Consider the following 14,283-nt stretch of genomic DNA (forward strand, 5'->3'; position numbering starts at 1 on the left):
TGAGCACGAGCTACACTGAACACATTAAGTGTACAAAGAAAAGGAAAAAAAGAACCAAACTAGAAACTGAGAGTGTGGCAGCATATGCTGGAATTGATTCCTGCAAGTCCTGCAGTTTTCTGAGGTGCTCACTAAAACAATACTGCAGAGCAACTACTGCATTGAACAAAAAACCCCAAACGCTTTCAAGCTTAGCTCACCTCCAAACTTCAGAAACCTTTCAACTAAGCTCTAAAATTCTGCCTCCAGACTGGAGTAGTGCTTGAAGTTTGTGGGGCCTTTGTTTATTTGTGCTTTGTTTAAGACCTCTCTTTTTACTAAGGCAGAAGATACTTTGCAAGTATCATCGTTCCATAGCAGGTTTTCTTGCAAACGGCAGGCCAAGAAAAAGTTATCGTCTCCACAAAACTGCCATTTGATACAGGGAATCTCTGCTTGGAATCTCAAAAGTAGAACAACTTGGAGATACAAATTCACTCTGATATTTGCATATCTTTAATTAAGATGTCCTCTCACCAATCATATCAGCAAACATCAAAAAAACCCAAACAGCAACAGGAAAAGTCCGTTACATTTCACTACTCTTTCAAATAAGAATAGCTACAAGATCAACCCTGGAAGAAAATGCACAATATCCGTGAACAAAATTTTTGTACAAGATTTTCAGAGCTTCCCAGGGGACTTGGATACCCGGTCTCATTGCTGTATGCAACGTATTCATTTCACCATTGGGGAAAACATTATTCCAGCACAAAAGCAGATGGAAACCCACAGTTCCGATAGAAATTACAGACATGGAAAACCAGAGTACTCTTAGTGCTTTTAGACCACAGCTGGGGCAGCATCCGCTCCAATGAGCTCAAGGAGTCATTCAGGTCAAGTAGCTTTAAACAGGGAAATTGTTGTGGATATTTACTCACACCTCACACAACTTTCAGAACTGGCTTCCACCGAGTAACTTGGCCATCAGATGGATGAATGACCAGCTCCAAAGCACAGGATCATAACAGCTCTGCTCCCGCTAACAATAATTCCTCATGCTGCCAGCCACGGGCAATTCCTGATCTCCGTTTTCTCTACTGCTTCTGTAAAAGCTATTCTACTTTGCATGATAAGTAAATGTTCCCACGCTAGAAGGGGATGAGAAAACAATCCCATGGCCAAATGACTCGAGCACTGAGAGGAATGGGATCGCTAAAAAGGACGGAGAGAATAGCATTGCTACTGCATTTAATAAAGTTTAGTGCTTTTCATTACATAATTACTGGATCAGGAGCTTATCCTTTTGTCTGGTTTAATAAATATTTCATTATCCTCGTGTTTCATTTTTCATGAGCAGCCACAGCTCAGAACTGGTCAGGCTGAGGTCCCCCCATTACTATTTCACTCCACACAAGATGACAGCAGTGGCCGAGCAGCCTCATCCATTCTTTCTTTCTTTCTTTCCCCACATCGGCAGTGTACCTCGCAGCACCCAGCTGTTTAGCACAATCTAAATGATTGTGTAGCTATAGAACTCTCCTGCAGCAGGATACAAGGTCATATCCAGTCTCCACCAGATTTACGGTAACAAGGTCTGTGGAAGTGAGGCATTATCCACAGCAGATCAAGACACAGGTAGGGAGCGCTAAGGTCAGTTATTCATACAAGCCTGTAGTATCCGATGGGATGAATCCAAGAGCACTGTGGGAGCAGGCCAGAATCATCCTGAGCTTGCTCTCTATCACCTCTGAAAGTTCGTGACTACCAGGGGAGGACCCCAGTTACTGGACAAAAGCAAATGAGCCACCTGTTCTAAAAATGGCAAGTAGAGACCTTCAGAGGTTGTTCCTTACAAACAATATTCTTCATTTCAGCTGCACTCCTCAGCTCCTACATTTGTTTTCTAACTATGAGGTAAATGAGGTCCACCTAAGCAGAGTCGAAGACTCCTTCCTCCCACTTGCAATTCCGTAATGAACTGGTACCTGAAATGGATGTTTTGTTCTGGTAATTTTCAATCAAGAAGATAGAATATTTGTGTTTTATTTTTTGAACTGAACTGTTTCTCATTGTGCAAATCTTCCTATTCCCAAATTATTCCTTTACGCTGCTGGTCCGCTCAACTCCCGGTGGGTGCAGTTCTAAATTTAAGAGGTGACATTTATTTGCTCCCTTCCAGAAAAATAGCCCTGACTATCTTTGGAAGTAAGAGAACTGGTGGAAGAAGGCCAGCTATATTGCTGGCTAGTAAAAGCCTGCTTCCAAAGTAGGAACCATTCCTACATAAGAACTGAAAGTGGGCCATAGGGCTAAAGTAGAAATCGCTGTCACGGCCACCTCATTTACTAAACAGGTTAATTTAAGCCTGAAAGCCTGAAATCTAAGCCCAAAATAGCACGGTGCTGCAGGAATAGGCCACTACAAACTTACAATGCAACCAGCCTTATCATAGAATCATTTGCCTGCTAAACTCAAAACTGACTTGCTCCTATATCACGTAGAGCAGTTGCTCTGTTAAACAGATCTGGGTTGAGTGCTTGGGTTCTGTTCTCTCGTAGTAACTCTGTGAAAAGGAACCTATCAGGCACAAGTGTTAAGATGATCCCATTCTGCCTCTACAGATTTCACTGTAAGGAGCCTCCATCGAGTTCATAGATTGCCCAGCTACTCCAATAACTTTCAGTCTCATTACCCAGTTAATTTATATACATAACAAAATACTTCAGTCTTGACACTAATTCTTACAAAATTGTACATTGGTATTAATTTTACTTCCTAGATTTTAATTGAAGAGAGTATGTTTTGTCACAAGGGAAATAAAACATTAGTTCTTCTATCCAACAGCCATGCGGCTTCATTAGAAATTACATTAACTCCTCATTAAGCAACAATAATAGTGCAGAGTTGGGATCAATAAAAAATTCATTGCCCTAAGGTGTTGAACAGTTTGGTTTAGTTACACCCAACGGGCCAAATACTTCAAGGTTCAGGACTGAAAAAAACCCTGAAGTTTTATGCAATGCTTATGAAAAGTCTTTTTCTTTTTCAAACATTATAGATCCTGATTGTAATGAAATAAAGGCACATGCTGTGGCACACCTCTGCATCCTCCAAGGACAATTTAAGAATGAAGAACTAGCACTATTTTAAGTGTTAAGAACTTGCATCATTAAAAGTATTGCGCCCAAAATTAAAACACAGGTAATTTCAATATCATCCTAGTTAATTCTGTCAGTTCTTGAGATTCGCATCTGCAGAATAAAACACCTAACACAGAGTATTGTCAACTGGTACACTGTACTAACCCTTATCCAAGGGTCAGCTAGCCAATACAATAAATCCGTAACATCAGGTTTCAGGGATGGAGACAAAGAACGAGTCAAGCGTATCCCTAGGATGAAGTAAAGCCTGTGCACCATTACACACCAGGAGAGGAGAACTGCCCACTGTTGCTTTTTGAAGACAAAATGTTTAAAGCATGAAAATGCCAAGCCCAACAACAGAAAAATAAAATTGCAGAGAAGTTCATGCTTTTATTCAGACTGTGTTACTTCTCAGACACAACCAACTCAAATCAGAGTTCCACAAGCAATGGGATGAAGTGCCCTTGGCAATTGCCCTCTTTGTTCTCCGAGGACCAAAATACTAGATACTATTGTGTATCTATAGAGAGAGTATATATATATGTACACACACAAACACTTGGTATGTTGAGACCTTTTTCAAACAGAAGTGGGATAAAGGTTTTCAGTTATCTTAACAGCTAACTGAGGAGCCTTATAAACCAAGCATATCTTTACCTCTCATTTAATTAACAATTCGGGCCTTAAAAGATGAAATACAGTTACCAAAATGCCATTGGTCTGGTTCCCTTCAGTGAAGCCAATCCTTAAGTATCTTAGGAATCCAGGTTATATGAAACACACTAAGATGCAGTGCTTCCAACAAGCTACCCACCCAGCTTTTCCCCACCTTTACTCAGTATTATCATTACAACACGGCAGCTTCAATACATTCATTGAAAAAGTGTAAACATGGGTTATGGAGATGCTGGTTGTGCTCAGAAACCCTGACTGAGAACACGGTGTCAGCACTGTTCTAGCTACTGTTCAAACACATGGCAAGAGACAGTCTGTGTTCTGAGGAGTTTATAATCTAAGGAGACGTGACAAACCAAGTGTGAAGAAGTAGCTTGTTCAAGGACATCGAGCAGATCATCAGCAGAACAGCAAGGGGAATTCAGGCCTTCTGACTGTCAGCTCAGCGCCCTTCTCACTAAATCATATTGTCTCTGGAAATAAATATATTATGAATCCGCAACTATAGTAACTCCTTCCATTTAAATCAGTTTCTTCAGAGAAATTGCTCTGTACAACCTTCCTGACACACACAGAAATCCATTTACTTAAAACAAGACTTATCCCAAAGGAAAATACTCGAGAGAGGTCAGAGTCCCAAGAACAAACCGTTAAGCAGGTATTAATACAAGAACAAACAAAAATGTGTTGAAACTTGGGAGCGCTGAGAAAAAAAGCTGCACTTCATAGTAAAACACAACTGAAAAGCAGGAAAATAATACTTCTTCCATATTGGAATAGACACACCCTTCCTCTTTAACGCATGTTCTGTATGTACAAGCTGAACTTGGTCAAGACACTGTTATTAATGACACTTGGGACCAGTATCTGTTGTTTCCAATTTTGTTTTTAACGAATCTCAGGCATTTAAGTTGCCTTCCAAAGCAAATGGCCTATGCTTATTATTAAAGTATATAACCATCATTACATGCAGCGAGAGGCTGTGCTGTGAGAATGTCTTATGACTTCAAACAAAGCAGCTTGAAGGGGCACCAGGAGTGTGCACTGGGGCTTTGCAGCTTTGCTCTGGAAAGAGAAACCTTCTGAAAGTGTCAGCTTAGTGCTGGAGCATCTCCCGTCCGAGAAGAGGCTGAGAGAGTTGGGGTTGTTCAGTCTGGAGGAGAGAGAGAAGGCTCCAAGGAGAACTTATAGCGACCTTCCAGCACCTGGAAAGGGCTACAAGAAAGCAGGGGAGGGACTGTTCACAAACGCTTGTGGTGATAGGACGAGGGGCAATGGGGATAAACTGGAGAGGGGCAGATTTGCACTAGACATAAGGAGGAATTTCTTCACCGTGAGAGTGGGGAGGCCCTGGAACAGGTTGCCCAGGGCCGTGGTGGCTGCCCCATCCCTGGAGATGTTCAAGGTTGGATGGGGCTTGGAGCCCCTGATCCAGTGGGAGGTGTCCCTGCCCATGGCAGGGGGTGGGACTGGGTGATCTTTAAGGTCCCTTCCAACCCAAACTATTCTATGAGTCTGTAAGGATAGGATTCACATCCTGAGGAGGTCAGAGCAGGAACATCCATAAATACAGTTCTTAATAGATAGCCTCAGCCCCAGCAGACAGGGCTGTCTTGGCCAAAAGGCTGAAGAGAGACACAATGTGGAGAACATAGAAGTACAAATGTTGTTCCTGCCTGACTTCCCTTCCAGCAATTACTTTACTGCAGTGAAACTTGAACTTTCCATGACAAAGTGAAATGCAGAGAAATTCACTTTGAATTAAAAAAAAACCAACTAGGAATCAAGTTGGATTTCTGCACCGTTTTTCTTAATATTGCAGTAACAAAGATTGTTACACCTTTGCATAACACGAAAGACACAGACCCTACCCAAGGCAAGCATCACTGACTTGAAGAAAGAAAAAAGCAGTTCTTATCACTCACTACAGACTAAAATTTATGTTTACAGACTGCTTTCAACACTGAGGAACAGTTAAAGGTCACAGTTTGCACAGCACTGCTCATAATGGACCACTTCTAAGATGAAAAGATAATGCAGTCTGTCAATTTAGTCTTTTTCTTCTCAGTAACAACAGCAAAGAGCAGTCAGCCTGCTGGCTTCTCCGAGGAAGAAAACAGACAAAAGAGTCTTTAAAATACTATTTTCACATCATTACACAAAACTCAAACACTGTGTGCTTTCTGCATGTTTTACATGAGTTCCACTCAAGTTTGCCGAATCCAAAATTTAAAGTTCAAAAACCAGTGGCTATAGTCACGTGTTTTTCTCCACTTCACTTTAAATTTAACAAGGTTGTGCACAGGAGCCTTTTTCTGTTCCCACTGCACATCCAGGCACAATGAGTAGGTCCTCTGGATGCACACGAATTACTGCTGAACAGTATTTTGAAAATTAAACAGGATTAGAGCTCTAAGATGTCATATACATGGAACGTGATTAATTAATATTTGACTAGGCAATGCAGAGAATTAGGCTCTCAATCTGACAAAGTATTATACTCCATTGAAGTAAATGGAATTTTAAAGCACACCTAAAATTCAGGCTTAAGTGAGCTCTTGTATTGGATTTCAGAGTGAAGGACCTCATTAAACAAATACACCCAACCATGCTAAAAGGTTCCAGTAACCAATCCATTTATCTTATATGATTTCACAGATATATACATTGTCTTTTATGTCAAGAATGCTGCTGCTTTTGTTTCCCATGAGTCTCTGCTAACAGTCCAGACCATCCATTAATACACCTTCCTAACAGCCTCGCATTCCGACATTTATCCTTAAACTTCCACAAAACTAATTTTACTGATTGAGCATTGCCATTAAAAATTCCTTCTCTTTGTTAGAAGGACAAAGAATCTTCAAATTAAATGACCATTTTACTACTCACCCAAATCCCTAATTATTGTGAAAGACTTTAGGGAAAAACAAACAAACAAACAAAACTTGTCTTTGACTTCTTAGAAAGAATTTAGCATCATGGCAAGAACATTCCAGATTAAATAAGAGATTGGAAATTTACTGTGAATTGATGAAATTAAGTGAAGCATACCTTGACTCTTTAACCCTACCAACTGAACAGAATAAACCAAAACCGTTAAACACAGCTTACATGCAGCTCCAGAAGCAAGTAAAGAAAATGTGCAATGAATATTCTACAGTTATCACCCTCCTATCCTGCTGTTGCAAGTAATGTTCATTGTGTCAGTGAATTTATCAACTACGGTAAATTAGGATTAATATCATGCCTGTGAGGTGCCAACTACATAACACACTGAAACATTGGTTAAAGAAAAAACCTTCAAGAGATATATTTGGATGTGATTTTATTAAAAATCTGGATTACAGTTAAGAGGCTTAAGTCATCAGAAGGGAGTCCATAGACAAGTTTACAGTTTTGCTTAGAAACTACTTAGAGGCTTTGATTAAAAACTGCAGCTACGAAGCATGCAACTTCCAAAAATCATTACAAATTTTAGGACTTATCAGTATCCAGCAGTCAAAACCGAAGCGGGGAGACCCGATGAGCCTCAACTACATCGCTCCATTCACATATCAGACAAAAGTCAATACAGCAGGGATTCATGACTATTTCTAAGGACTCCTAAAGATAAAATGATTCCGGTCAAAGGGGATTTCAATCTCAAAGCAGAGTCAGACCAGGTAAATCTTTGAAACTGCCAAGCATGGACATTCAAAAGCCTCTCTAGGCAACTTGTTACAATAATTAGTTGTTCCTACAGTGGGGTTTTTTTTTTTGTTTCATTTTTTGCCTTATCCCCAATTAGTACATCCTCTTTTTCACTTTATAATTGCTAATCTCTTCCACTATATACTTCAGAAAACAGCCCAGTTCTACCTTCTCTGCAACTCTTTATCTACAGTTCAACATCTATTCTGTTTCGCTTAGCTTTCTCGAGAACAAACAAACTCAATTCTCTCAGCCTCTGGTCATAGTTCATGTGCTCCTACCCCCTACCACCTTGGCGGCCCCCTTCTGGACTCAAGTTTGCCCACACTTGTCCCATTCTGAGCCAACTGAAAATTGGACACCACATTCCAGGTAGCATCTAATGACTGGTAATGACTGGTAATGGTATTTATCCAGAGATGGATCTCACCAAAACTTCCGTCATATCAAGCATATGAAATGCAATGCAGTGATTTAATTGATAGATTGGGATAAACATTTTCAGGAGTGCCGTTTTTGACGTTCTAATCCTGCCTGCTTCCTATTTCCCCCTTATCTGACACTTACTCGGCACTGGTGAGACCGCACCTTGAGTGCTGTGTTCAGTTCTGGGCCCCTCACCACAAGAAGGACGTTGAGGCTCTGGAGCGTGTCCAGAGAAGAGCAACGAAGCTGGTGAGGGGCTGAGGGCTCTGGGGTTGTTTAGCCTGGAGGAGGCTGAGGGGAGACCTTATTGCTCTCTACAACTGCCTGAAAGGAGGGTGTGGAGAGGAGGGAGCTGGGCTCTTCTCCCAAGGGACAGGGGACAGGACAAGGGGGAATGGCCTCAACCTCCGCCAGGGGAGGGTCAGGCTGGGTATCAGAAAAAAAATTTTCACGGAAAGAGTCCTCGGGACTGGAACAGCTGCCCAGGGAGGGGGTCGAGTCACCTTCCCTGGAGGTGTTTAAGGAACGGGTGGATGAAGTGCTGAGGGCCGTGGTTTAGGGAGTGTTAGGAATGGTTGGACTCGAAGATCCAGAGGGTCCTTTCCAACCTGGTGATCCTATGATTCAAGCAGCTTTGAGGCTCTCTCTCAATAGCAACTCCAATTCAGAAGAGGAGCCCCGTGGCATCGTGTATCTGGCTGTCACATCTGCTTTCATAGGATGGTTGGGGCTGGAAGGGACCTTAAAAATCACCTCATTCCAACCCCCCTGGGACGGGCAGGGACACCTCCCACTGGATCAGGGGCTCCAAGTCCCACCCAGCCTGGCCTTCAACACCTCCAGGGATGGGGCAGCCATGAGTTCTCTGGGCAACCCTGGCCAGTGCCTCCGTACTCCCATCATGAAGAATTGCTTCCTAACATCTAATCTAAATGTTCCCCCCTCCAATTTAGAGCCTTTCTCTCTTCTCCTATCACTACATGCCCTTGGGAAAAGCCTCTCTCCAGCTTTCCTACAGCCCATTTCAGTTCGGAGAGGCTACTCTAAGGTTTCCTCGGAGCCTTCTCCTCTGCAGGCTGAGCTGCTCTCTCCAGGAGTTGAACTCTCCAGGCGGAGCAACCAACTCTCTCAGCCTGTCCTCGGGTGGGAGGCGCTCCAGCCCTCCCATCATCTTCACAGCCCTCCTCTGGACCCGTTCCAACAGCTCCAAATCCTTCTTATGTTGAGGATTCCAGCACTGAACACAGTACTGCAGGTGAGGTCCCACTAGAGCGGAGCAGAGCGGCAGAACAGACCCCTGGCCCCGGGGAGACGCTGCTTTTGGTGCAGCCGAGGATACCGCTCGCCTCGCGGGCTCCCATCGAGCTCCTCTCCTCTGCGCTCCCCCTTTTCCCTTCGCTTCGGTGCCCGCCTGGAGCCGGTGCCCCCCGCGCCCCGCAGAGGGCGCCCTTGCGCTGCGAACGGCGCCGGGGCGGGCGGGGGGGGGGGGGCGGTCAGACGGGGCGATCCCCCGCCCGAGCTCCCGCCACACCGCAGCCGTTCCCGCCGCTCCGATCCCCGCCGGCACTCGGAGCTGCGTTATCTACATTCACTCACCTATTCTGCGCGGTGCCATCTCGCAGCTTGGAGAGACGATCCTTTAACCCGTGTCCCGGGCTGCATCCAAAGCAGCGTGGCCAGCAGGGAGGGAGGGGATTCTGCCCCTCTCTTCCTCTCTCAGGAGAACTTACCCGGAGTATTGTGTCCAGTTCGGGAATCCTCAGCGTAACGCGGAGATGGAGCTGTTGGAGTGGGTTCAGAGGAAGCTCTAGTGATGATCGGGGGGCTGGAGCACCTCCCGGCCGAGGACAGGCGGAGAGAGTCGGGCTCGTTCAGCCCGGAGAAGAGAAAGGTCCCAGGAGATCTCAGAGCGCCCTTCCAGTACCTGAAGGGGCTCCAGGAAAGCCGGGGAGGGGCTGTTCACAAAGCCTTGTGGGGATGGGACGAGGGGCAATGGGGATAAACCGCAGAGGGGCAGATTTAGACTAAACAGGAGGAGTTTTTTCCCCGGGAGAGTGGTGAGGCCCTGGCCCAGGGTGCCCAGAGCAGTGGTGGCTGCCCCATCCCTGGAGGGGTTCCAGGCCAGGTTGGATGGGGCTTTGAGCCCCTGATCCAGTGGGAGGTGTCCCTGCCCATGGCAGCGGGTGGGACTGGGTGGGCTTTAAGGTCCTTTCCAATCCAAACTACTCTATGATAAACTGACAAGGTTTTTCCACACGCTGAAATCCCAAGGTTTCCCCTTCGCGTCTCTGTGCATAAAATGCCCACAGCTCACTACAAATCCATTTAGAGACAATTCATGAACGTATGATTACCACTTGCTCCTCCACGTGCAGATTTCACTTCCTTTCTCTCAAGACTTCTACACCACAGGCTCTTTAAAGGAGCACACAGGCTCCCGGTGGTTTTCTTACCCATAAAGCTACTCCAATGACATGAATTCTTCCAGTCTTCCCTCTACTACAGGCAGAATAGCGTGCTCCCAGTACGTCAGAGGGGAAATTTAACTCTTCATCTCAAAAACCTTAACTCCTCGAGATCGTAGAGCCATGGAATGGTTTGGGTTGGAAGGGAACTTAAACATCTTCCAGTTCCAACCCCCAAAAGCAGTGATCACGATCAAGATCAGTGCTTTCCCAGATGGAAACTCCAGGGAAACGTGTACTTAGCAGCACCAGCACCATCTTTAGAGGCTCAACAGACCTGAAGATACCCCAAATTCAAGTCTTAAGATGGTTCAAAAGTACTGGACAGTGCATGAGGAAGAAATAGGAGGGAGGAACAGATCTGTTGAGGGGGGAGGGGGAGATGGATTAAACTGAACAAGGGGCGTTAAGAAGGGAAATCATGAGGAGACATAACAGAGTTAAGCTTTGGGATGCCTGTATTCTAAGTGGATTTTGTATCCCAGACACAATCTTCTGGACCTCGCGTACTTGAATTCTACCCTAGGCTAACATCAATAGCAAGGTTCTGCTGCATTCCAGGGTGAATTAAAGAGCAAAGGTAGCCCTGCTATAGTAACAAGTTCATGACATCATAGGCTGCTGCCATCTGCTCAGCAGATATGTGCGGCCATGCAGAACCACTTGCTCTTAACTCCAAAGAGGAAAGACTCCAGCCTGCAAGGCACAGAACTGCTTGAGTAACTCCACTGAACATCAGCGAAGCTACTTCAGCTGAGGAATGTCCATCTGTCCCACCCTTCAGAGGGCAGTGCTGCACACAGCCACACCAGCCTTTCCTATACAGTGGGCTTTTCAGCCCACTATATATATCCATCATATAGCGATTTCAAGTGCTTAAAAAGAACACCTTTGTATTCTAGGAAGCAGTTTCTTGTTCTTCTCTGGATGCCAGCTACGCTGTGCCTAATCCATCGTATTTGTAGCCATCTACTGCCAAGAAGCAAATACTTCATTGAGCATTTTATAGCATTTTGCAGAGACAAAGTGTGACTACTTAGATCAGAATAAATAATAGCAATGAAAATAAAAACTTCAGTGATTTGATTTTCTTAAGCACATCCAAAACCTTTCACTTTAGCAATAAGACACGAATACAAGGCATGCGCTTGTCACTTACACAGCAAGAATCTGCCTCTGCGTAGCCTACTTTTTCTTCAGTCTAAACCCATCCGAGTCCCTGAGCTGGCGCTATTCATCTCCATCCTTTAACTTACTCCCTCTTATTTTAAGCAAGTCAAAGCAACTGGTCATGTTACTGCTAGAACTCCACTGTGAAGACAAATACTCTTATTCGTTCAGTGCTACACTGAGTCAAAAGGTCTGGAATGGAGTAGGGATGGCTACATTAGAAACAAAGGGAAGGAAGCTTGCGTTGAAAATGGCACTTCACACCCTATTTGCAATTATTCCTTAGATAATAGTGTAACGCCCTAAGATCACAACAGCCATCAGATCACTTCAGCTGCTCCAGTCAGCAACTGCTTCTAAGCAGCAGAGTTCATCACACAAGCTCTTCTAAAGGCAAGGTCTGAGATTTGCACCTCTGTGCTCTGGTACACAAACAATAAAAATGACAAGAGTGTCAGCTCCTGGCAGTTCAAGGATAAGTTTCTGAACATCCTCACTTTTCATAATGACTAAAATAACATTTTTCTCCTCCTGTTTGATGAGAAGCATGAGTTTGATTTTTTTTCAGACATTGCTCCATTCCAGACCACTAACTTACAACTTCCTGTCTCTCTTCAAAATTTCACATTATCGAGTGTGAGAATATCTCTTCCATAATGTTATCCAAAAATAACAACAGCAGATTGGCATAAAAATCCACTGTAGAAATCTCACACCATTTCAAAGCAGTCAAGAGAAAACCTCCCCCTGGTATTCACTCTGGGTAGTGAATGATGTGTATCTTGAGAGAAATAGTGTGGAATCGATGCCAGAGATCAATCACTTCAAAGAAATACAGTCGTTTGGGACAGTGTCTTTTGCAGAGCAGAAAGCAACTCTGCTACAAAAACACTTTATGCACAATGTACATTCGTATCCTTATGATTATGCAGAAGTTCATTTATAATATATCTCAGGAGATGCAGTAGCTTGCATGCAGTTATTTAACTAGTTTGGGGACTTGGCAAGAGAGATTTGCTCTTGCTCTCCCCACATTTTATTATGGGAAGTTTATCATCAATGTTAAAGTTCAATTCCTCCAAAGCAGTGCATCAATGCATTCATAAACTTTAATACCCAGAGCTTTGTGCCCACCTTCATCATATATTGAACACAATTGTTAAACAGCAGTTCCATATTTTCCTGTAGTTCTTTTTCATAATAAAGAGATTTCAGAAATATTTCAAAAGCACAGTCATTTTGAAATTTTGCCTAGACATTCTGCCTAATTTTAAATGTCCGCCATGCAGAAAATTGAGTTTTATGGTTCTCAGATAAAAACAAAGACCACAGACCCCTGGCTCTCTCAGCTCTTTCTTTTCAAGCAGTTTTGCTAATCGTGTATGGAACTTCTGGTACATTTACTATTTATTGCTTGCCCCTATAGCCTCATGTCAAGTTCACACATAATCGTTTGGGTTTATGTCCTTTCATGATTTAGAAGTCCTCTATTGCTTTGTGTAATACACTAAACGCTGGGAGTCATTTCCCATGAAAGATCAGTCCACTATTCCAAATACTGTAAATACTTGTAACAAGTCAATGCCTGTCCAAAGAGCCCTGTCCTTTTCTTACATACCAAAGTATTGGGAAGAGGAACTAAGCCCTCGTATTAAGCAGTTAATTAGCACAACAGCACATTCTAATATTTTTCCTTATATGTTCTTCACACTGAGAGGAGGTGACAGCCAAGGATACAGATTACAGGCAGTCAACACACTAATGAAGGAAGAACAAGAAAAGAAAAGATAAAGCAGGAAATAAAGTCAATTTAGTTGTAATGAAAGAAAGCAAACAGCATTTTTTACATTCCAAATAACATCAGGTAATGCTGCAATTCCCAAACCCGTGTTTCTTGCACACAGTAACGTGCCCAAGGCACACTAGTAATTTTTGCAGGATGAACCAAAAAACTCCAAACAAGAATGCAGCATCTGTTTTAATGTTGAAATTAGCTAACAAATAAGTAATTTGAAGATGCTATACCTTAGACCATAGCTTACATTTTCAACAATTAATGACTGATTTCTAGTTCATAGAATCATAGAATAGTTTCGATTGGAAAGGACCTTAAAGTCCATCCAGTTCCACTCCCCTGCCATGGGCACGGACACCTCCCACTGGATCAGGGGCTCCAAGCCCCATCCAACCTGGCCTTGAACACCTCCAGGGATGGGACAGCCACAACTTCCCTGGGCAACCTGTTCCAGGGCCTCCCCACTCTCATCATGAAGAAATTCCTCCTTATGTCCAGTCTAAATCTGCCCCTCTCTAGTTTATACCCACTGCCCCTTGTCCTATCAGTACAGAACAGTGATCAGAACAGTGACTCTTGCCTACACAAAATACCATCAAATTAATTCCTACAGGATTAGGATTATGTCCAACATTTCTCCTTTGCGTAAGGGATACACTCAGAAGTTTTTGCACAACTGCTGGAAATTAAATGATCTCAGAGTTGATCCTGCAGTGCCTTTTCCCTATTTGCTATGCAGAAAACATCCGTAAGGGTACAGACTGCCCTCAAGACAGCAAACTGTACTTCTAACAGCTTGCTACCGTTTAGACATCAAACCTTTAACCTAGAAGAGAAGCTTTCCTGAAATAAGCTTCTTACAGCGAGTCAGGTATTTCTTTTAAAAAAATGCAGTGATGTTTTATTAATAAGAGCTGAGATCTATAGGCTAAAAAAA

At 43.5% G+C, this 14,283-nt stretch overlaps 1 pseudogene; it reads left to right on the forward strand.

The window, feature by feature from the left end:
- Positions 1-11,032: 11,032 nt before the first annotated feature.
- The window catches only part of LOC128850794 (germinal-center associated nuclear protein-like), a 13,363-nt pseudogene continuing 10,112 nt past the window's right edge, over positions 11,033-14,283 (forward strand).

Source organism: Cuculus canorus, unplaced genomic scaffold (genome assembly GCF_017976375.1).
Source record: "Cuculus canorus isolate bCucCan1 unplaced genomic scaffold, bCucCan1.pri scaffold_78_arrow_ctg1, whole genome shotgun sequence".
Taxonomy (NCBI): Eukaryota; Metazoa; Chordata; class Aves; order Cuculiformes; family Cuculidae; genus Cuculus; species Cuculus canorus.